Raw genomic sequence first — 24162 nt, forward strand, 5'->3', positions numbered from 1 at the left:
ACCTTACAGTTTAACTGAGCAGAAGACAATGAATAGAATACATACATTATGCAATATGTTAGGAAGTTTTAGTGCTATGGAAAAAAATTTTAAAGCAGCGTTTACAGGTTAAGGATATAGAAAGGCCTGCAAGGGTGGGTGGTTGCAATTTTAAACAGTTTGAAGAATATCATTTGAACAAAGGCTTGAAGAACGTGAGAGAGAAAACCATGCGGATATATGGAGGAAGAAAGTTCCAGGCAGAAGGAACAGCCATTGTAAAGGCTTTGAGGTAGAAATGTGTCTAGCATGTTCAAAGACTAGTGAGCAGGTAAAGCCAGTGTTGGTGAAACAAGATGAATGAGGGAGAATAGTTTGGTGAGAGGTTAGAGGGACAGTGAGAATATAGAACATTGAGAGCCTTTTGGCTTCTCCTTTAAGTGAAATGATGGGGGCCATTGGAGGATTGGAGGAGTGGAGAGGTGGCATGATCTGACTTCCGTTTGGAAAAGAATCACTCTATAGCTGGGTGTGGTGGCGGGCACCTGTAATATCAGCTAATTGGGAGGCTGAGGCAGGAGAATCGCTTGAACCTGGGAGGTGGAGGTTCCAGTGAGCCAAGATCACGCCATTGCACTCCAGCCTGGGCAACAAGAGTGAAGCTCCCATCTCAAAAAAAAAAAAAAAGAAGAAAGAAAAAGAAAAGAAAACAATTAAACAATTACTCTGACTGCTGTGTTGAGAAAAGACAGTAGGGGAACAAAGGTGGAAGTAAGGAAGTGTACTTCAGAAACTATTTCAGTATTCAAGGTCCAAGAGGTGATGGTGATTGGGACTGGGGTAGTAGCACTAGAGTTGTGAGAAATGACCCATTCATGTTTAGGTTTTGAGACAGAGCCAACAGGATTTCCTGCCAGATTAGATGTAAGAAATCAATGATGGGTCCAAGGCTTTGCAGCTGAGGACTTGGACAAATAGTGTTGCCATTAACTGAGTTGGAAAAAAAATGCAGGGGGATGGCTTTGGGGGGAAGTTGAGGAGTGCATATTGTTGAGACATCTATATGGAGATACTGCATAGGCAGTTGGAGATTTGAGACTGGACTTAGAGGAGAGGAATACAGGGTAGGAGATACAAATTTGGAAGTTGACAATATTTATATGGTATGTAAAGCCATAAAACTAGATGAGATCTCCAAGGGGGAGCATATTGAAGAAGCCCAAGGATTGAGCCCCAGGTACCCTTTAGAGTTTTAAAGACCAAGGAGAGGGAGAAGAACTTACTAAGAGAGACTGAGAGGCGTGGCCAGTGAAAGAGGAAGAAAAATGAGGAGTGTAGGGTCCTGGAAGCCAAGTGAACAGAGTGTTTCCTGGAGGAGGGAGTGGTCACCTGATCAAGTGTGTAGGTCAGGTCAGGTAAGGTGTGAGAACTGATCATTGAATTTAGCAATGTAGAGACAACTGGGACCTCCACACATCAGAGAGAAAGAATTTTAGCCATTAAAGGAATGTATGGCTCTTTACAAGAATGTAACTATGGTTTTTTTTTTTTTTTGGTTTTTTTTTTGTTTTTTGTTTTTTTTTGAGACGGAGTCTTGCTGTGTCGCCCAGGCTGGAGTGCAGTGGCCGGATCTCAGCTCACTGCAAGCTCCGCCTCCCGGGTTCACGCCATTCTCCTGCCTCAGCCTCCCGTGTAGCTGGGACTACAGGCGCCCGCCACCTCGCCCGGCTAGGTAACTATGTTTTAAAAGATTTGTTTTAAAAAGCTATTTTTCACTTCCTCAAAAAGGTAAGCATAGAATTACAATATGATCCAGCAATTCCACTTCTAGGTATATACCCCAAAGAACTGAAAGCAGAAACTCAGATAATCATATGTCAATATTCACAGCAGCATTATTCACAATAGCCAAAAGGTGGAAACAACCTAAATGTCTATCACCGGAGACTGGATAAACAACATGTGGTATGTACATGCAATAGAATATTAGCCTTAAAAAAGAATGAAATTCTGATACTGGGTACACCATGTGTGAACCTGGAAAATGTACTAAGTGAAGTAAATCATGCACAAAATAACAAAATTCTACTCACGTCAGGTACCTAAAATAGTAAAATTCATAAAGACAACATGGAATAGCTGAGGAATAGAATAGCCTCCTAACCAGAGGCTGAGGGTAGGAGAGAATGGAGAATCATTGTGTAATAGGTATACCATTTCTTCTTGGGGTGATGAAAAAGTTCTGGAAATGGTAATGGTGATGGTTGTACAATATTGTGAAGGAACTTAATCCACTGAATTGTACACTTTAAAAAGGTTAGAATGGTAAATGTAAGTGCCACAATTAATTTTTGTTTTGTTTTTTTTGTTTTTTTGAGACAGAGTCTCGCTTTGTCGCCCAGGCTGGAGTGCAGTGGCGTTATCTCGGCTCACTGCAACTTCCACCTCCCGGGTTCAAGCGATTCTCCTGCCTCAGCCTCCTGAGTAGCCGGGATTACAGACGCACGCCTCCATGCCCTGCTAATTTTTTTGTATTTTAGTAGAGACAGAGTTTCACAGTGTTGCCCAGGCTGGTCTCGAACTCCTGAGCTCAGGCAATCTGCCCGCCTTGGCCTCCCAAAGTGCACAGTTTTTTTTTTAAAAAACCATAGGATGCAGGTAAAACACTATCTCAAGGGAAATTTATAACGTATATTAGAATTAAAATCAACAAATAAGCAAAAGTAAAGCTATCTTTTACATATTGCTGACCTGAAAACTAAGTTTGCTTTAGGCATCATCTATAACTTGGCTTTCCTTGTAGATCCTTTTGTACATGTTTGTTACACTCATTTCTTAAAGGCTCAAGCCTTAGCCATCACAGTTAAAGAAAATGGTATCCCCTTATATAGGTCATCATCAGAAGGGCAGGAGAAAAGTCAGCTACTGCAGAGTGATCCAACTACTTACAATTTTAATAAGAGTGTATCTTTTAAATAACATATTGTATTTGTCTGTATACTCTCATTCAGGAAAACTGTTCTCTCTCTTATATAATGGTTTTTGAAAAGAATGTTCCCTGAATGCACATGTAAATAATTTCTTTGCTAAAACCAGCGTTTCTGATAATTCCACAGAACTGATAGGGAGAAAACCTTGAGTACTGGAAGGTTTTGTGGTGCAGCATATTTAATAACCGTGACAACTCAAGAATTTTAAGCAGACTCGCCTCCTTGTCTGGGATCTGTCGGCAGCATTGTGTCTCTACTGGCAAGCCCCTCAATGTACTGTTTCAGCCAAACCCGTGCTAATGATGGTCTACCAAATTTTTACTTGGTATTTTAAAGTCTCAACATTCTCAGGATTTAGAAAATACTTTCCCCCACCCTTTCAAAAGCTGCCACTCTGAAATACATAGCATTTTTTTAAAAAAAGTCTAAAATTGCTTTACAGCCTTGATAAAACAAAGACTGGTGTGTTGATGTGGCTGCTTTTGTATGATTTCCGAGGTGAATTTAGATGACTGGAAGATAGATGGGTGCCAGATGCAGTTTGACATAGATTCAGGCAGCTGCTCCTGGGCTAGGTTTCATTAGCCGGTAAGTGCTCCAGCAGAAGCAGCAGAGCGAGGCCCCAAATGCCAAAATGACAGTGAGAACAGTGGAACAATACAATATTCACCAAGTGATTTTAATCTCGAAGATTAAATGTCACCCAATCAGTTTCCAGGTCTTAAAAAACCAACTTGTATGAAACCATTAGAGGGCCCAAGGCTTTGTTCACCAGAAGAAAAAAGTTTTACTGTTTTTGAAGGGGGAGGGTGGTTAGTTTTAAAACACCAAAAAAAAAAAAAGTTTTAAACCCATGTTGGTTGACAATTAAAAATCCTGTCAACCCCGCCAACACCCATACCACAGTAAAAGAAGTTCATTCACTATTGCAACCAGGCAGATAGGCAGATTCCTCAATAGAAGGAACCGATGTTTGTTTATCTATCTTTTTTAAAATGAAAGTCTTGGATGGGCTTCACAGGCCTCTTCCAGCTTAAATGCCCTCCCCCCCCGACCACACCCATTCTTCTCCAAAGAAAGACAGAGGTCTTAACACAGGGAGAGCATACGTCTTTGTTTTTGAGACCTTATGGTCTGCATAGCTATTGGTGGGTAAATAAGTACTCAACCACATAATTGTGAACTTAAAGAAAAAGTTCCTATAAAGGATTTTTGCTCTCACTACTTGTGGTGTCATAAGTAATTATGAAACTGATTCCAGAATTCTCCATGCTTGATTTCAACTCACGTGTTTTCTCAACTGAGAAAGGGGACCTTTATTTAGTGTATTATTTACACTTACTAAACTTATCTTTGCTTTTCTGAAAAGAGTGTTATGATCTAACCTGTCAGCGATGCAACCATTTCATGTGAGGTAATTTTTTTTTCACTAAAATTAACCCAAAATAAATAATTGATTGGACATGTACCTATTGGAAAACTGTAAATCTAACCAGTCTCTGCTTTTCTTCTTTACTTTTAGGAAGCTAGTGTATCACAGTAGCTCTGAAGCATTACAGAGTATTTTTTTCCCTCTAAATGTGTGTGTGCTCAGCTCTCTTAATAACAATGGGAGTTGTACTCAAAGAATAGTTTCCATTGCATTTTAGTATTTTTAGTTTTTTGCTTAGTAATAATGTTGTAAGCTACCTTTTTTTTTTTTTGTCTACAGAATGATTAAAGATTTGGAAATAAGCTCTGGTTGAATTAGAAACACTCTATGGTCAGAAGCAAATTACAATGTTAACTAATGGCCATGTGATACCCTACCAAGTTTGAATATATTCTGGGCTTGAAGATATTGCATACATGTTCTCTGAAAGTTGAATTTCCTTGGGGCAGAGCTACCCATCTCTGAATTTACATTTGAATTACAGGGAATAACATCTTAGGTGACATGGTTTGACTTCGTCTAAATCTTTGGGAAATGTTCCACAGTAATCAAAGCTTCTCCTTCTCTTCTGTTTTTCCCTCCCTTCCTTTATGGGTCTAGCACTGACAACTTGACCACGTTGACCTAAATTAAGACCTTTTTTTGTTTCACCATACCCACTACTTGCAAGGGATATGCTAGCAACCCTCATTGATGAGAGGTGAGTATTACGTTAATGAAGAGTCGTTCCGTTCAGCACACTCAGTTTGGATGAACCTAATTAGACTCAGATTGCATTTCTCTTGAACAGCTTTTAAAACCCTTTCTAGCCTTTTTTTCTTTCTTTCTTTTTTTTTTTTTTTTTTGAGAGACAGTCTCACTCTATTGCCCAGGCTGGAGTACAGTGGCACAATTTCGGCTCACTGCAACCCCCATCTCCCAGGTGCAAGTGATTCTCCTGCCTCAGCCTCCTGAGTAGCTGGGATTATAGGCGCCCACCACCACACTCAGCTAAATTTTGTATTTTTGGTAGAGATGAGGTTTCACCATGTTGGCCAGGCTGGTCTCGAACTCCTGTCCTCAAGTGATCGTCTGCCTTGGCCTACCAAAGTGCTGGAATTACAGACGTGAGCCACCATGCCCAGCCCCTTTTTAGCCTTTCTTTAGCCCTGAATTTACATAATTCTTCTGATCCATTTTACTTCATTTCTACCAGGTATAGGGTCCTTCTTTATATTCAAGAGATGTTATGAGAAGACAGTGAAAAGGGGAAAGGTGGTGAAAAGAGCATCCGGGTCCAAGTCCAAAGTCCAGAAAGTTGCCTCCCTGTCCAGTGAGAGCCTGAGCCCTGTGTTCCTCACAGGGTAGCTGGGAGGGGTAAAGGAGCATATAGAGATCCTTGGAGAAAAGCTCTGTATGCAGAAGTCCAAGATGCCATTGTGGTTATTACTATTAATTACCAACCAAATCCAAAGCCATTTCAATTGCTAATCATTTGATATTTTAATTCATTTTTTTCTACCATAAAAGCATAAATTTAAGTTACAGTCTCTTACCACTTATGGACTACTTACCACTCTATTAACTCTCAGTGCTATATCTATTCCCCCAGTTCTCCCATCCTGTTTTTTGTTTGTTTGTTTTGAGATGAGATCTTGCTATGCTGCCCAGGCTGGTCTCAAACTCTTGGGCTCAGGTCCTCCCTCCTCAGCCTCCCAAATAGCTGGGATTACAGGTGTGCACCAGTGCACCCAGCTCATTACTTGCATTTTTTAATGTAGGAAAAAAAAGTGCTGTAACCCAGTTATAGCAATGAAAGTAGGAAGAAGCATGCTGATTGCTCCTGTTACTTGAGTTATAAAGCCATTGAAGAAAGTAGCTGGTCTTTCCTAGTCTTCATTATGTTCTCCCATCAGAATATAACTAAAGCAAAGGGACAAGAGGAGGGAATCTCAGAAAATTAACAGTCCAGAGGTTTGACGCTCTTAGTAATTTGTGAGAGAATCTTTTCTTAAGCTTAGCCGAAAGCCTGGCACAGTGGACATTCGGTAAATGTTAGATGAAGAAAAAACAGGGGTATTGGTTTTATATTAAATTGCAGTGACAGAGGTACAGTTTGAATGCTAGTCAGATGATGAGATTCATTCAGTAAAAATATATTTCTCCTATACTCCTGTCTGACCTAATGCCTTAAATGAGTGGAGTTTCATCTGCTCTCTCGTGCACAGTGCGCACCACAAAACCTCTATAAGAGTCGTCCAGTTGGCAGCAGTGACAAGGCCTGCTGGGGACAAACCAGGGAGCTCTCCATCCAGTGCCAGTGACCACCAGCACAGTATTGAATTTAATGAGCATTATGTGATTAAACAATTATTAACAAAAATAGCTACTGTTGTTTATCATTTTCAGAGGCTGCACTAACTTTTCTACATTATTATCTCATTTAATCCTCACAGTAACACCATACTGCAGGTTCTGGGTCTACCCCCTTTTTACAGATAAGGAAATTGAGGCTTATGCAAGTTGCTGAAAGTCAACCAACCAACACATGGTCAAGCTAGAAGGTGAAACCCTGTGTATCCCAGGACTGTTTGACTCCACAGTCAGTGTTTGCAGGCATGTCAGAAAATGTTGCCCATAGTTTGCTAAGTTACATGTTAAACAGTCTCAAAATACTCTTTGTTTTGCTTCTCTGGTTTCTCTGCAAAAGAACTGACAGGTTCTAATGGTATAAAAGTGGCCAAACTCATAATTGTCTCACGCGTCCATGTGAAGAGACCCCCAAACAGGCTTTGTGTGAGCAACAAGGCTGTTTATTTCACCTGGGTGCAGGTGGGCTGAGTCCAAAAAAGGAGTCAGCACAGGGTGATGGTATTATCGTTAGTTCTTACAGGTTTTGGGATAGGCGGTGGAGTTAGGAAGCAATGTTTTGCGGGCAGTGGATGGATCTCACAAAGTACATTCTCAAGGGTGGGGAGAATTACAAAGAACCTTCTTAAGGGTGAGGGACATTACAAAGTACATTGATCAGTTAGGGCGGGACAGAAACAAATTACAATGGTGGAATGCCATCAGTTAAGGCTATTTTCACTTCTTTTGTGGATCTTCAGTTGCTTCAGACCATCTGGATGCATACGTGCAGGTCACAGGGGATATGATGGCTTAGCTTGGGCTCAGAGGCCTGAAAATAATGAAGACTTTTTTCTTTTTTTTTTTTTTCACCGTTAATGTAGAAAAGATGATTTCTGACGAAGGGTGCCTTTACTTCAGTCTCATAGCACAGGCTCTCCCTCAGTGGGAGGGTGAGTCAGAGGTGGATGACTGTGCTTTGCTGGAGTTATTTGCAGTGTGTGACAGGGGCAGAAAGTGTGAATGCATGCAGCCTTACATCTGATGGGTACATCCTGAAGCTGCACGACTGTGGCAGCCTCAGATGAATCATGGCATTTTAGGATCCGCATGTGTCGTCAACATACGTGGGTTGAATTAGCATGGAAGCATAGTAGTACTCCAGAAACACAAATAAAAGTAAAACACACCATTGGAATACCTGCAGTTTTTCACATGGAAACCAAAAGCTTGTGAAATCAGTACATTTTGAGCTTTTTGTTTTTAGAGCTAATGCTTTTGTTTACTAGCTAAGACCATCTTAGCATTTTCTATTTAAGTGTTTAAAATTCAGTCATAAAATTTCACTCTAAGCTAAAGCTGTTTATAGTAACTTAGGCTGCATGTGGGTGTATTAAGAAGGAAAAATAGAATATATTTCTAAAAACATGTAGTAAAGTTTTCCTGGTTCATGCTGCTTGATTGATGATTGATAGATGATTGATTGCCAGATAGATAGATAGATAGATAGATCACCATAAGTTTGTTTCCATCTGAGTTTGTTTTTAGAAATGTGCCTTGGCAAAGAATCTTCTTTAGACAGTTAAGTAAAGTGATATTTACAATAATATAAATTCGAAAATGAAACCCAGATCTTGAACCAGAAGATATGGATTCCAGCCTGGGCTTTGCTGCTTGGTGGTTGTGGCATCTTGAGAAAGTTTTCTCTGAGCCTCGCTCAGTTCCTCAAGTGTAAAACGGAATCGTAGCTGGTGCTTGGGGTCTTGGAGATGGGGAACAAATAAGATGATGATGTCAACATGCTGTATAATCTGAAAATGCTATACAGTTTTTTAAAGTACTGTAATTATCCAAGTTTAAAATTATCCACAGCCAGCAGATGGACTGATCTATCATCATTCTTCATCCATGAAGGTGATAATGTTTATTTTGGTCCCCTAAACAACACAGGTTTTTTCCTTTTGTTTTTATACATTTATTGAGCTCTTATGATTTGTGAGGACTTCCTTCACATCAGCAGAATTTATATGTAGATTTATAAAGCCTTTGTTTACACACACTTATTTATATAGCATATCAACTTTCTGTACATGTGAATTTTATAGACACCTGAAGTTTATCTCTTTAAGTACTTAAACTTGTTTAACATAAGCTTGTTCAATAAAAGTCTTTCTTTATATCATTTTTGTTGTAGATGTTATTATTTTTTCCACAGACAGCATTGAGCATGCTACGTTTTCATCATGATTCAGGATAATTTAGATTGCTCAAATATTCTATTGAAACAGATTCCTTTAGGGTGGAGCTAGTAAGGGACATGGTGCTATTTACCCTTACTTTAAATGGTCCTAGATCAGTAAATTTTTTGAATTACTGAATCAGTTTTGGTTTTTGTTTTTAATTAAAAGAGATGGGGTCTTGCTGTGTTGCCCAGGGATGGTCTCAAACCCCTGGGCTCAACCAGTCCACCCACCTCTGCCTCCCAAAGTGCTGGGATTACAGGCGTGAGCCACCATGCCCAGCCAAATCAATTTTTTTTTTTTTTGGACTGGTAATAGAATTTATTGTGTGCCTTAATATAGGCACTAGGGCTTGCCCATGGTGCTCTTGATATATAAGGCCTGGACATTCTGCCAGTTTTTCTTGAGCAATGACACCAAGAAGTTGACAGCCCGATGAATGTTATACACAGGCTCATCGCCTGTCATCTTCACGTGACCAACAGCTACAGCCAGACATAACACCTTCTTCATTTGGAACTTGATTGTGGACTTCACCTCATCCACTTTGGCCACCATGTTTTCGTTGTGTGTGAGCAGGGAAGGGAACTTTCCTGCCTTACTTAGGCCTGGGCCGAGGATTCGTGGAATCTGCTTGATCAGAGACTCTGAGGCCAAAAACACATCATACTTCTTGGCCAGTTTCTTGACCAGTTTTTTATTCTTGTTGAGTTTTTTCAGCACCTCGATATCCATGTGGGGGATATCCACGGTCTTGGCCTCGTCACAGTGCTGCTGGTCCCCCAGGACACACACAGAGAACTTGGGCCGGGGAGTGGACTTAAGCCTGACGGTGCCCGAGAAGCGCTTGTCCTTCTGGGGGGTCATAGTTCTTCAAGCTGATCTGCAACTCCACCGTCTCCAGGAACTTGCGGCGCTTGCGCTGGTTCCGGCGCAGGACTTCCCGCACCGCCTCCTACAGGGTGTCGCGAGAGACTTTGCTGCTCATGGCTTCTCACGCCGCACTAACCGGAAAAGACAAATCAATGTTTTTATAATCCCTCCCTTCTATTCTCTTTGTTAGCTGTCTTTTTCTTTTTTCTACTATCATGTACTTGCCTCTTTTAATTCTTTCTCCCTTCTAAATTTCTAAATTTTCATTTACAATCTGTGGTTTGGGAAAAAGGCCAGATATATTTTAATCTTTAAGATTAAATAGGCACTTAGGTAATACATGTTAATGTATGAGGTTTGGTATATGTGCTTTGTTATATCTTATTTTTGTTGAAGGATTTATTTTTGCCAATTTTATAAGTTCCAAGTAACCAGTTCTCTCTGGATGAATTGTTTTACACACCAACATTTAAAAACAGCCTGCATCAGTTTCCTCTAATAATCACCAGTTATACGGGGTTTTTTTTTTTGTTTGTTTTTGGTTTTTTTTTTGAGATGGAGTCTCGCTCTGTCACCCAGACTGGAGTGCAGTGGCCCGATCTCAGCTCACTGCAACCTCCACCTCCTAGGTTCAAGTGATTCTCCTGCCTCAGCCTCCCGAGTAGCTGGGACTACAGGTACATTCCACCATGCCCAACTAATTATTTGTATTTTTAGTAGAGATGCAGTTTCACCATGTTGGCCAGGCTGGCCTCGAACTCCTGACTTCCTACTTTGGCCTCCTAAAGTGCTGGATTACAAGCGTGAGCCACCACACCTGGCCAATCACCAGTTATTCTTATATAGCTTAATTACAAAGTGCTTATGTATACTTTGCCTACCTTGATCTCCACAAAATCATGAGAGATGGGCAGGACATATCTTAATATTTTACAGATAAGAAAGCTAAGGCATAGTTTGAGGTTATTGAGTAGATTTTAACTAGGGATTGCAGCTGAATCTCCCAGGGAAGTTTGTTCACCTACACATACCAAGGTATCCCAATTCCATGGGTCTGGGGCAGGACCCAGGTACATATATTTTGGAAAAAGGTCCCAAATGATTCTAATGTGCATAGCTTTCCCAGACCTTTTTCTCTGTCCCCTCATCCCCCACCTCTACTCCCACTGAGAACTGCTAGGTTAAGGTTTTTATCACCAGTAAGTGGTTTATTAAGATGTTTTCACCTGCAGGTTATAGAAAATCCAACAAACAGTGGCTTAAATCTGATTTTCAGTGGTTCCACTATCAGCTGGTGTCAGAGTAATGCTCCCTGTATGTTACTTTATGTGGTAAAAGAGACTTTGCAAATCTAATTAAGGTACTTGAGATTGGGAGATCATCATTATCTGGCTGGGCTCCGTGTAATTACAGGGGTCCTTGTAAGAGTGGGGCAGGAGCATCAAATGCAGAAGAAGGTGGGATGACGGAAGCAAGGGTTGGAATGATGTGCTCTGAAGATACAGGAAGGGGTTACAAGCCAAGGAATGAATGCAAGGCAGCCTCGATAAGCTGGAAAAGAGGGCCTCCCCTGAAGCCTCTGGAAGAATGCAGCCCTCAAAAAACCTTGATTTTTAGACTTCTGACCTCCAGGACTATATGAGAATAAATTTGTGTCATTTTAACCCACTAAGTTATAATTTGTTACAGCAACAATAGGAAACCAGTACAACTGGGAAGTATAAAATGCAGATCCTTAAGCCCCTCCCATAGAGATAAAGTTTGAGTAGAGTGGGTGAGGTTTAGGGAGCTGTGTATAAACTAGTCCTTAGGTGATTTAGTGGCCTGTGGTTTTTGGCCTGTTAGCCTGTATCTACAGAGTTACAAAATAATCACAAGGCCATTTACTGTTTCCCTCAGATGTCTAGAGGTGGGTGGTCCCAGCATGGCAGGGTTGGGGGTGGGGGTGTCGTCAAGGACCAAGGCCCCACCTGGACCTCTGCTCTACTCCCCTCAATGTGTTGGTCTTTTACCCTATCCCCTTTTTTTTTGAGACAAGTTTTCACTCTGTCACCTACCCTATCCCCTTTTTTTGTTTGTTTGTTTGTTTGTTTGTTTTTGAGACAAGGCCTCACTCTGTCACCCAGGTTGGAGGGCAGTGGCATGATGATAGCTCACTGCAGCCTCAACCTCCTGGTACCTCCTCAACCTTGCCACCTCAACCTCCCGAGTAGCTGAGACTACAGGTGCACACCACCACACCTGGCTAATTTTTAAAAGTTATTTTTAGTAGAGATGAGGTCTCACTATATTGTCCAGGCTGGTCTTGAACTCCTGGGCTCAAGCGGTCTTCCTGCCCTTGGCCTCCCAAAGTGCTGGGATTACGGGCGTGAGCCACCACACCCAGCCTTACCCTTATTCTTGTTACATCATGGTCACTGATGGCTACCAGAAAGAGGATACCTTCCCAGAACTTCCAGCAGACTTCCCCTTACACCTGACTAGCCAGAACTGCAGCACCTGGCCATCTCCAGCTGCACAGGAGGCTGGACAGCAAGAAACCTCACGTGGTATCTCAAAACATTATTCTGTGTCCCTTCTCCTCCTGGGAAATGCGTGCACCCCTCCAACAACACTTAACCTTTCATCTGGCTGTTGTCTCCCTCTTCCAACATGGCTGTTTAGTGTCAGGTCCCTTTTAAAATTATCTCAGGCCGGTGGCTCACTCCTGTAATCCCAGCACTTTGGGAGTCCCAAGGCGGGAAGATCGCTTAAAACCAGAAATTTGAGACCAGTCTGGGCAACAAAGTGAGACCCCTGTCTGTATAAAAAATTAAAATAATAAAATGGCTCCTGTCATTTTGGAAAAAGAAAATACTAATTTATTTAATCTTTACAACTCCATGGAGTGAGTAATTTCTCTTTTTTTTTTTGGTGAGATAGAGCCTCACTCTGTTGCCCAGGCTGGAGTGCAGTGGCTGGATCTTGGCCCACTGCAACCTCCGCCTCTTGGGTTCAAGCTGTTCTCATGCCTCAGCCTCCCGAGTAGCTGGGATTACAGGTGCCCACCACCACACCCAGCTGATTTTTTGTATATTTAGTAGAGACGGGGTTTCACCGTGTTAGCCAGGCTGGTCTCAATCTCTTGATCTCATGATCCGCCCGCCTCAGCCTCCCAGAGTGCTGGGATTACAGGCGTGAGCCACTGCACCTGGCCTCAAATGTCATTTTCTTATCAAGGTACATTCAACCACCTCTTTAAAATTGTAGCCCTGCCCCATACATATATACCCAAACACACATTCCCCATCCTCTTTTCCTGCTTTATTTTTCCCATAGCAGTTAATTTCTAATATACCATATAATTTACGGATTTATTCCACTTTCTCCCACCATCCTGAATGTAAAATCCGTGAAAACAGGGATTTTGTGTTTTGTTTGCAGCCATATTCCAGCTCCTAAAACTAGGATATAGTTAGGCCAGGCGCAGTGGCTCATGCCTATAATCTCAGCACTTTGGAAGGCCGAGGAGTATGGATCACCTGAGGTCAGAAGTTTGAGACTAGCTTGGCCAACATGGTGAAACTCCATCCCTACTAAAAATGCAAAAATTTGCTGGGTACGATGGTGCATGCCTGTAATGCCAGCTACTCGGGAGATTGAGGCAGGAGGATTGCTTGAACCCAGGAGGTGGAGGCTACAGTGAGCCAAGATTGTGCCATTGCACTCCAGCCTGGGTGACAAGAGTGAAACTCCGTCTCAAAAGAAAAAAAAAAATGCTAGGACATAGTAAGCTTTCAATAAAGTTTTGTTGGGCTGGACGTGACGGCTCACACCTATAATCCTGGCACTTCGGGAGGCCGAAGCGAGCAGATTGCTTGAGCCCAGGAGGTTGAGGCTTCAGTGAGCTTGATCATGGCACTGCACTCCAGCCTGGGAGTTAGAATAAGACCCTGTCTCAAATAAATAAATAGATTAATAAATAAATGTTGAATGAATACATTCTTTATGCACAGTTCCGATTAGGTCTATGGGGCAAATTTCTAGAAATGAAATGACCACATTACAGGATATAGAAATTTTAAAAGGTTCTTGATACACATCACCAAAACCTTGTCTTTCCCAAGGTTAAATCAGTGTGTGCTCATATGAGTAACTGTGAGACAACCTGTCCACTGTGCCCTCACATTGTTATCAACTTTAAAACAACTTTAGCCAGCTTAGTATGTGAAAATTACAGTTCTTTTAAATTTGTATTGCTTTTTCATGCATTTCTCCCCTTGATAATGATGAGTTTGGGTCCTTTGCTTATTTATACAATTTTGTTTTAGTGTTTTCTAATTTAGTATTGATGGTTTTCTAATTGATTCATAAGACCTCTTTAGGTTATAAAGTTACTAAGTCTTTGTTACCTGTGTTGTAGTTATTTTTCCTGGTTTGTCATTTAAAAAAAATTTTGCTTATGGTGCTTTTTGTTATATAGTTTTTGTTAGTGTAGTCAGTTTTATCCTCATAGCTCTTTTGCTTTATGTTTGGAAAGGTCTTATCTACCTCTAAGATCAATTATTCATCTGTAATTTCTTTTAGTTCTCTTACGTTTTTTAGTGTTATTCTTTAATCTCTGGTGTTTTATCATATTGTGTGAGGCAAGGATCTAATGTTAGTTTTTCCTCCCTAAATAATAAACCATTGATTGCACATGCCTTCCTTACCTCACTTATAAGAATGTGTCGTTAGTGTATGCTAAATCTTTTCGCTAAAGTCTGTTCCAAGTGTTTCAATTCAGATTCATTTATATTTTTCTTTTGCCAGAATCCAACTCTTAATTATTGTTTTTAAATATATTTTAATATCCTCTTTTAATTTTTATTTCATTTTTTCATTTGTTGGTTTGTCTAAGTAAATTTTAGAATCATTCAGTAAAGTTCAAGAATAAATGGGGAGTTAACTTCCTAAAGTGAAAACCACATCATGCCATTCTCCCATGGAAGATCTCTTAATGACTTCAGAACATAAAGGCCACACTCAGTGTTAACAGCCTCCAAGACCTTCCTAGACCTGCCCCAGCCAAACTCTCTAGTGTTATGTATTGCCACTCCCTGCCTGAAATTTACACTTCAGATCTGTACCCACATCACATGCTATTTCTCACCTCCCTATCTTTGCTCATCCTGTTCCATCTGCCTTTAATGACCTTGACTAATGACCTTGACTAATTCCTGTTTACCCTAAAATCCATTTCCTGGCCTCATTCCACACTGGCCAGGCTCTGTGGCCACTCCTGCATGTCCATTGTCATCCTGTGCATGTCTCTTACACCACATAACCCATTGCATCACAATGATGAATCTTCCACCTGAACTGGGTGGGAGCATCTCATGTTCATTTTGTATTTCTAGGACCTACCATGCTACCTGTAATACAGTAAGTCATATGGATGGATTAGAGGAGAATATTCGAGACTGGAAATTGGGAGACAGATTGTTACCATAATCAAAGTGAATGATAACTAGAGTATTGACTAGGGCAGCAGTGGGTAAAATGGGACATATATGGAAAATAAGAGAGAAGACTGACCGGGCTTTGTGTCTGGATGAATGTGAGGGTAAGAGAGATGGAAGATGCTTTGAATCTGAGATTTCCAATGGAGACTCCAGGTAGATGTTGTACCTTAACCATATTGAGGCATTTGGGAAGTAGGGGGCAATTTAAGGAGAATATGATTAGGACAACTTTAGATGTGTTGTGAGTTGGTGATGCCTTTATGATACGCAGTGGAGATGTCTCATAGCCAATGGGACATGAATAGGTTAATTACATGCTTTTATCATTCAAACCAGGACCTTTTTGAAATTGACACAGAATGCTATTAATAATTATGCCAGGATAACAAGCATAAACCAGGAATGACCCTTATAAACTGGGTTGCATGGTCTTCCTGTATAAAAAGGTCACATCTGGAGCTCAGAGAGAAAGGTCTGGAATGTAGTTAATGATTTGTGAGTCATTAGCATATAGGTGCTCTGAGAATGGGTGAGATCACCTAGGGAGAGTTTCTAGGAAAAGAAAAGAAAAGAGGCAAGACAAAACCATAGAGAATATTAATATTTGCATAGTTAACTATGTAACTGGGATTATTAACTGGGAAATTGTTTTTCAAAACACTTACATTTCTAAATTTTTCTGAGGATTCTAATATCCTAATCAGCCATTCCCATGTCTGCTCCCAACCCGACCATGAACCATGGCCATCTCCATCCTGCCCCTCACTACAGTACTTTACCCCTCTCTCGCCCTCTCTACAGCCAGAAATTTTTGTTATTGTTGTTGTTGTTGTTTAAATTTAAAACTACAGGTTTATAGGGAGGGCAGAGGTAGAGGAGCCAACAAAGGAAACTACAAGTGGCCAAGGAGACAAGAACCAGGAGACTACAGTTCAACTTGAAGGATACCTTTCGAGGTGGTCAGTAATATCAGATGCTACAGAAAGGCTACATAGTATGAGGAACTGAGAAGTGTCCATTGGCCATGCCATTTAGGGGTCACTGTTGCCCGTTTGTGGGATGGTCAGTAGAGTTGTTCTGCAGTAGGCAGAGGAAGCAGGAGGAAAAATAAAGTTGTGGATAGACAGAAGTAGCTACCAGCAGCATTCCTGCAGCATTAAACATGGGGAGGATTGATTCCTGTTTTAAAAGTGAAGATAGAATGCATTGAATCTGTAATTTATTGATTGCAACAAGGAGCCAGTAGCAAGGGCAAGGCTGAATGTATGAGAGGGAAGAAATACCCGTCTTCAGTCATATTGAAGCTTTTTTGCTCGGTCTTATTCCCTTGTCAGGAGCACCTGTGCTGTGTTATAGTTGAATGCCACCAGTCTGTTCTAATAGGTGTCACGTTGACTTTAAACACTACCATTCCAAATGTCTTTCTGTTTGGGTGGCTTGGGATCTACATAGTTCTTCCTCTTTTTCTAAAGAGTGAAGATGGGAACATTTGAAGAGAATATAAATTTGCCTTCTAGTTGTATTGATTTGCTGATCACTGGTAAAGTGCTGATAACCCATCAATCTAGGTTTATGGGTTAATGGGATGCATCCTTGTTGATAGATTTAGAAACCTATACTGCATGCGAACCTACTCTTCTAGTACATACATGTGTGTCCATGGTGTCGTGTATTAGGTGGAAAAGTGAGTTTTTACACCAAAATGTGTTTTTATCTTGAGAAGTTCCATTAAGAAAAAAGATGTTGAAATACAAACTGTTCTGTTTTCTGATTTGCTATCTCATAGTAAGCAGTTAGTTGTAAGATTAACTTCCTCAGAGGAAAGAAAGCAAGGACACCAGCAAAAGGAAAAGAAATGTTTAATTGCTCTGCAAAGGCCCCAACATGCTCTGAAAAGTAAAGATTTCAGGCTTAATGTGCATGGAACAAAAGACCGTTGTGAGCTGTGTACAAGAGTTGGTGAGAGTTTGTATTCTGCCCCTTTTTTCTGTGGGAGTTATTTCCTGTTGTTGACTAGAGTTCTTTATTTAGAACCACCTAGCTTCAGAATGCCTGCTAGCTTGCAGAAAAGTGTGTACTTAAAACATAGGCTTATTTCAAGACAATCTCTTTGAAAAAAAGTCACACTACACATGCACTGAAACCTCATGTTCCCAAAGGTCAAGATCCCCAATAAGTAGAGACATAAGAAGGAGCTGCAGTGCGTTTTGTGTAGCACTTGGTGGTCACCTGAACACCTAGTGAAATATACTTTATGGGGAAACTGTGTTTCTATTTTTTGCTTAAAAAAAAAAAAAAACAAGATTTCACTTTTTAGTGCTGAGTTCTTTGTCATTTTAAGGAAGTAACAAGAAGCCTTCCATATTTTGTTAGGAAGATTTATCCTTGTTAGCATGATAGAAGTTCGCCTGGCAGGTAAGAAATACACCCAAAACAGGCATTAAACCACTTATTCTTTTATACTTGCACGATGAGCTGGGCTTCCTATTAAAGAACTTTAGGTTGATTTAGCATTATCATTGGATTTTACAGTCTAATATTAAGAGAGAGCGAGAAGGATAATATATCAGAACGAATGAGAAGAATAAATTGTTTATTACTGAAATAATGGGAAATAAATGAATGCTTGTAATACAAATATTATCCAATATTAACAGGTGCTAGAAGTTGTAGGAAAAAAAATCTTACACAGTTCTACTTCATAGGAAACATAAGGAAGAAAGAAGAGAAAATGTATTTCTTTAACTTATATTCTGAAACAATGAAATAATTAGAATATATTTATTTGCTTTTGATACTTCGACACTTTTTAAAAAGACAACACCTGTGTGTCTCTCCCTGATTCTATTACCCTCCTCCTGTTACCAGAGGTAACTACTTTCTTGAATTTTTTAATCTATTTTCTATAATTGCATACATATGTATCTATAAACTATATATACAGTGTTTTACATGTTTAAAAATATTTTATATAAATAGTGTATATATTTTATAACTTTATTTTAGTCAGTATTTGTTTTTGAGATATAACTTTGTATTTTGAGATCAACACACGATACGTGGTACCTTTAGTTCTTTTTTTTTTTATTTTAAGTTTTTTTGGCTGTAAGTTTATTCAATGCAAAATAATCCTCTCCAATTTTACTGAGGTGGCTGACCGCGTCCACAATCAAACCCGCCTCTAAACTGGAATTCGGTTGCTGACCCAGCCCCAGCCTCGGCTTTCTTGTTGGCATCAGGGGGCATAGCACTCCATCTGTAGGTATCTCTGTAGGCTTCCCCTCTTGTGAGTCTTGCAGGTTGCTCACCCCCTAGACCTTTAGGCCGAGGCCTGCCAGCCTCTGGATGGCTGTGGCGTAGGGTGGCAGGCACAATCTCTGGGAGCAGATGATGGTAACAGTAGAAATATCTCCAGGCAAACTGTTCCTTCATGCAGCCTCAGGACTTGAGAGACTGCATGACCTTCATGACATGAAGGTTAGGCACATTCTTGTCTGCCAGCTCTGGGTGCTTAGGCATGTGGACATCCTTCTTAGCCACCGTGACTGCCTTCTTAAAAAGGAGTTCATAAACGGCAATCCGGTTCTTCTTAGGCATCAACATTTCCGTGGCTGTAGGTTCTGGGGCCAGGGCTGGAAAGACCTTTAGTTCTTTTTAACCACTGTAGTTTTCAAGGGTATCGTCTTGATGATCTTTCAGGTTACTTACAATATTTTGCTATTACAAGCAATACTGCCACAAAGATTCTTCTTCTATGTCTCCATGGGGATAAAAACAAGAGTTTCTCTAGATTCTAGACTTAGCGCTTCTCATCCAGAATTCCTCGAGAGAATTAAGCCCCAGTCTCTTAAGGTATCTTTGAAGGGTAATGAATTAATGTCTGTCCTGTAAGTCTGGAATAGTTCAAATGTTGAGCTGGAGCTGGAGATTGATAGCCACTCCTAGAAATGAATGTGCTAATCTCTTCCTAATTCTTGAGTTCAGTTGGGAGGCTTGAAATCAGCCATGCTGATACCACAAAAATCAGCAAATGCTACAAATAAAACTTCCCTCCCTATCCCCCTAGCCGGTTGTTAAACATTTGCTAGCACACCACAGATTTTAACTTTATACCATCCTTGGGAGAACTTAGGAAACAGTCACTTGAATCCTTTTCTGTAGAGCTTACTTTTCTGTATGAGAAAGACTGTATGTGGCAGGGTGTGTGCATCTCCAACTTTACTAGACAGTGCCAAATTAGGCTGGGCATGGTGGCTCAGGCTTATAATCCCAGCACTTTGGGAGGCTGAGGCAGGAGGATTACTTGAGACCTTGGAGTTCGAGACCAGCCTGGCCAACATAGTGAGACCCCCATCTCTACAAAAACACATAAAAGTTAGCTGGGCATGATGATGTGCACCTGTGGTCCCAGCTATTTAGGAGTCTCAGTGGGAGGATCGCTTGAGCCCGGGAGGTCAAGGCTGCAGTGAGCCGTGTTGGCACCATTGTACTCCAGCCTGGGCAACAGAGCAAGACTGTCGCAGAAACAGCAAACAAACAAAGAAAATGCCTAATTATCTCCAAAGTGGTCATACTAAATTATATACCCACAAGTTTTGTGAGAGTTCCTTTCTATCTGCCTTCTATCATCAGTATTTGATATTGGTATACATATAAAACTTTGATTTTTGTCAATTTGATAGCTATGAAATATCTCTTTATAATTTGCATTTTTCTTTTTTTTGTAGAAATGAGGGTCTAGCTGTGTTGCCCAGACTGGTCTCGAACTCCTGGCCTCAAGTATCCTACCATCTCAGCCTCCCAAGTGATGGGATTAGCAGCATGTCCACTGACACAACCTGTTTTGCATTTTTTTTTTTTTTTTGCTGATGAAGTTGAGTGTCTATTCCTGTGTTCACTGGACATTTTAGTTTCCTCACCCATTTTTCTATTGGGTTTATATGTCGTTTAAAAGATTGATTCAGAGGAGTTCGTTAATTCAGAATACTAATCTTTTGTTGATTCTATTTCTGTGACTCACGTATATCATTTGACAATCTTTAGCTTGCCTTTGTTTGTAGTGTATTTTGTGTAAGAGATGTTTAATTTTAGTATAATCAAAGCTATTTTCTTTATGGTTTGTTCATTGGGTGTTTTGTTTCTTAAGTAGTCAGAGTCCCTGCAGGAAACAGAATTCCACTGAAATGTTTCAACCAAAGAGATACTAGTGAAGGGACACTTTACAGAGATGTGACAAAAGTTGAGGCACAGAAGACAAATAACTGTAGGAAGCTGTCACTATCCTTAAGCCTAAAAGGGAAAGGGGAGGAAACGGTGTTGCTAGAACCCAGAGGAAGTTGGCATCCTGGAGAAGGGGCCACCTGGCAGAAGCTGTAGTTGTGGAGGGATGGGTACTCGCAGGTGAGGGCCCAAAGCAGGAAGGAGCAGGGAAGAAGTACCCCAGCTTCTCCACCTTCTGACCCATTGATCTCCTTCTGGTACCTTCTTTGTCTAAATCCAATTGGAAGCTAGTGAGCAAAGGAACTTGGGTGAGGTGGTCCCTAGATGTCAGCATTTCAAGGCATGGAGCCAAGCAGAGGCAAGTGGAGAATGAATCTCAGATGAACTATAATCAGCACACTTTCCTTATCCTAAAGCCATAAACATATTTTCATATATTCTCTCCCGAAAGTTTAAAATTTTGTTTTACATATCTAGATTTTAGTCTACCTGAAATATGTTTTTTTATAAATAGTAGGCACCTAATTTATTTTTCATACAGGTAATCAGGTGGCCCTGAGCTATTTATTTGTAATTTTTTTGAGACAGTCTCGCTCTGTCACCCAGGCTGGAGTGCAGTAGTACCAACGTAGCTCACTGCAGCCTTGAGCTCCTGGACTCAAGCAATCCTCCCACCTCAGCCTCCTGAGAAGCTGGGACCACTATGCTCAGCTAAATGTTGGGTTTTTTTTTTTCTGTTTTCTTTTTTTTTTTTTTTTTGAGATGGAGTCTCGCTCTGTTGCCCAGTCTGGAGTGTGGTGGTGCAATCTCAGCTTACTGCAGCCTCCGCCTCCCAGGTTCAAGTGATTCTCCTGCCTCAGCCTCCCGAGTAGCTGGGATTACAGGCGCCTACCACCATGCCTGGCTAATTTTTTTTGTATGTTTAGTAGAGATCGGGATTCTCCATGTTGGTCAGGCTGGTCTTGAACTCCCGACCTTAGCTGTTCCACCCACCTTAGCCTCCCAAAGTGCTGGGATTACAGGCGTGAACCACCGCGCCTAGCCTGCTCAGCTAATTTTTAAAATTTTGGTAGAGATAGGGTCTCTTCATGTTGCCCAGGCAGGGTTCAAGCAGTCCTTCTGCCTCAGCCTCCTGAAGTGCTGGGATTATAGGCATGAGCCATCATGCCTGGCTCTGAGCTACTTACTGAATTCTTTCCTTACTGATCTATAATTTCACTTCAGTCATATATTACACTTCTATATATATGTGGTTCTGAACTCTCAATTCTGTTCCATTGATCTATTTATCTGTACCTACGTCAACTCTACCCTGTTCTAGTTAGTAGAGCTTTATAATAAGCTCTGATAGGACATGTCCCCTATCTTGTTCCTTAAGCTTATTACAACTGTGTTTGGCCCTTTCCTATTTCAGATGAATTTTAGGATTCATTTGCCAAGTTTCATTGAAGGAAAATATGAGATTTAAACTTCATTTAATTTGTTGATAAGTTTGGGGGAGAATCTGCATGTGTATAGTATTAAGTATTCTTGTCCATTAAATGGTATGGCTCCCCATTAATTTTGATCTTTTCATCTGATGAACTTTTGGAAAGGTGTTTGTTTTCTCACTTTTCATTGCTGGCTGTAATGAGAAATAGTAATTCTGGAATCTTTATTCTCATCGCTGTTAATTGTTATTAAAACTAAAAAGCATGATGTCTCACAGTTTTAAAGGGGCAACAAATCAGAATGGATTGAAAGTGAGTATCTGATTCATTAAAATTTTTTCTACCTTTTTATAATTTGGGCTTTAATTTCTTAAAGGAAGCAAAACAGATACGATGTTGAAATTATCAATATTAGTCCCACAAAAACGATTTTTCTGTAGCCCAGTACTGGATTGTGCTGCACTCTGTGTAAAGAGGCCAAATGAATAGCTCTGCACTCATAGTGAGGGAATCTGGCACTTTTTAAGTGAGATTTTTGACTTGTTGTGACTCTTTCAGATGTATGTTTTCTTTTAAATGAATCATCTTTAAATATATGCATTGTCTGAGCAAGTTCAGGATTGTAAAGTGTACATTTAATTGTAACAGAACAGAACAGCAGTGGGCGTCTGTGCTACAGATGATATTCTTAGGGTATTTGCTGCCATCCACTCTCCTTTCTAAATTTGGTGTTACAGATTCAACTTCTGTTTTTAAAAAGGGAAGTTGCAGATAGATCATTCACACTATTATTTTCTCCTTAAAGCCAGCTTCTCTGCCCATGTAAGGAGTTTCCTATAACCTAAACAAGACTTCTCTAAGAAAACCATTTTGAAACAAATATTATTTAGCAAGGTTAAATATTTTGTTCAGTATTTAAAGTGTATTTTTGAAAAAAGCAATTGACTAGTTACACAAATGTACCTAATGTGGTGTTGGTGTCTGAGCTACTTGCTTTATTTTCTTCCTACTTGACTTTACTCTGAATTTCTGAAATTTTAGATATAAAAATTTAAAAACTAAAAACAAAAACAAAAGAGAAAGAAAACAAAAATTATACATTTTATTTTATTTTCATTCTTTAATTTGTTTTGAGTCAGCTCTGTTGCCTAGGCTGGAGTGTGGTGGTGTGATCTCGGCTCACTGCAACCTCTGCCTCCTGGACTCAAGCAATTCTCATGCCTCAGCCTCCCAAGTAGCTGGGAATACAGGCGTGTGCCACCATGCCCAGCTAATTTTTTTGTATTGTTAGTAGAGATGGGGTTTTGCCATGTTTGCCAGGCTGGTCTCGAACTCCCGGCCTCAAGTGACCTGCCCACCTCCGCCTACCAAGGTGCTGGGATTACAGGCATGAACCACCACACCTGGCTATAAATTTTAAATTATATATATATATATAAAGCAAAAGACTACTATTATTAGACAGGTTGGATAATTTTGAAAAAGTCTTGTTTATTCTGGCAACAGGTCTTTAAAAGACAATTGTACATTAGCGACTAAAAGGTAAAGCCTACGCAGTCTTGGCAAGTGTTACCTCTCCCCTAGAAGACTAATAAAAATTCATGTGGCAAAGGGCTGATTCATTTTTAGTTGTATATTGTGTTTACACTTAAACTGTATCCTCTGTTCACGTTTATTTTCTAATGATGCCTCATAGCCTAAACTTGGAGGCACTTCCTGGGCACCTATTCACATTAAAGCCTCAATTTTTTTTTTTAACTTCTCTAAGTAGAATTTTTATAGCTGAGACTTCAAAAAATGGTTTAAATATATTATTTACATTACAAAAACCACCATACTTAAAAGTCTTTACTTGTAAGGTTTAAAGGTACTCAATCCTAGATAGTTTCTACAATAGGTACAAGAATATGTAAACCAAAAGACAGAATTTAGGCCGGGCGCGGTGGCTCAAGCCTGTAATCCCAGCACTTTGGAAGGCCGAGACGGGCAGATCACGAGGTCAGGACATCGAGACCATCCTGGCTAACATGGTGAGACCCCGTCTCTACTAAAAAATACAAAAAACTAGCCGGGTGACGTGGCGGGCGCCTGTAGTCCCAGCTACTTGGGAGGCTGAGGGAGAATGGCGTGAACCCGGGAGGCGGAGCTTGCAGTGAGCTGAGATCCGGCCACTGCACTCCAGCCCGG

The 24162-nt window shown here is 40.5% G+C and overlaps 1 protein-coding gene and 2 pseudogenes across 2 annotated transcripts in view; 1 reads left to right on the forward strand and 2 right to left on the reverse strand.

Annotated features, from left to right (window-relative positions):
• Positions 1-9266: 9266 nt before the first annotated feature.
• On the reverse strand, positions 9267-9957 carry LOC105514142 (annotated as a pseudogene). The gene has a single exon (XR_001002143.1). The product of XR_001002143.1 is annotated as a 60S ribosomal protein L10a pseudogene (transcript).
• A 7477-nt stretch (positions 9958-17434) lies between these two features.
• SERTAD2 (SERTA domain containing 2) overlaps positions 17435-24162 on the forward strand; it is a 31574-nt gene continuing 24846 nt past the window's right edge. Inside the window, exon 1 of the mRNA XM_011945305.1 lies at positions 17435-17740. The gene's annotated coding sequence lies outside the window, so the exon portion shown is untranslated. The remainder of the gene's footprint in view (positions 17741-24162) is intronic.
• On the reverse strand, positions 18467-18928 carry LOC105514144 (annotated as a pseudogene).

Source organism: Colobus angolensis, unplaced genomic scaffold (assembly GCF_000951035.1).
Source record: "Colobus angolensis palliatus isolate OR3802 unplaced genomic scaffold, Cang.pa_1.0 Scaffold24, whole genome shotgun sequence".
In the NCBI taxonomy this organism is placed as follows: Eukaryota; Metazoa; Chordata; class Mammalia; order Primates; family Cercopithecidae; genus Colobus; species Colobus angolensis.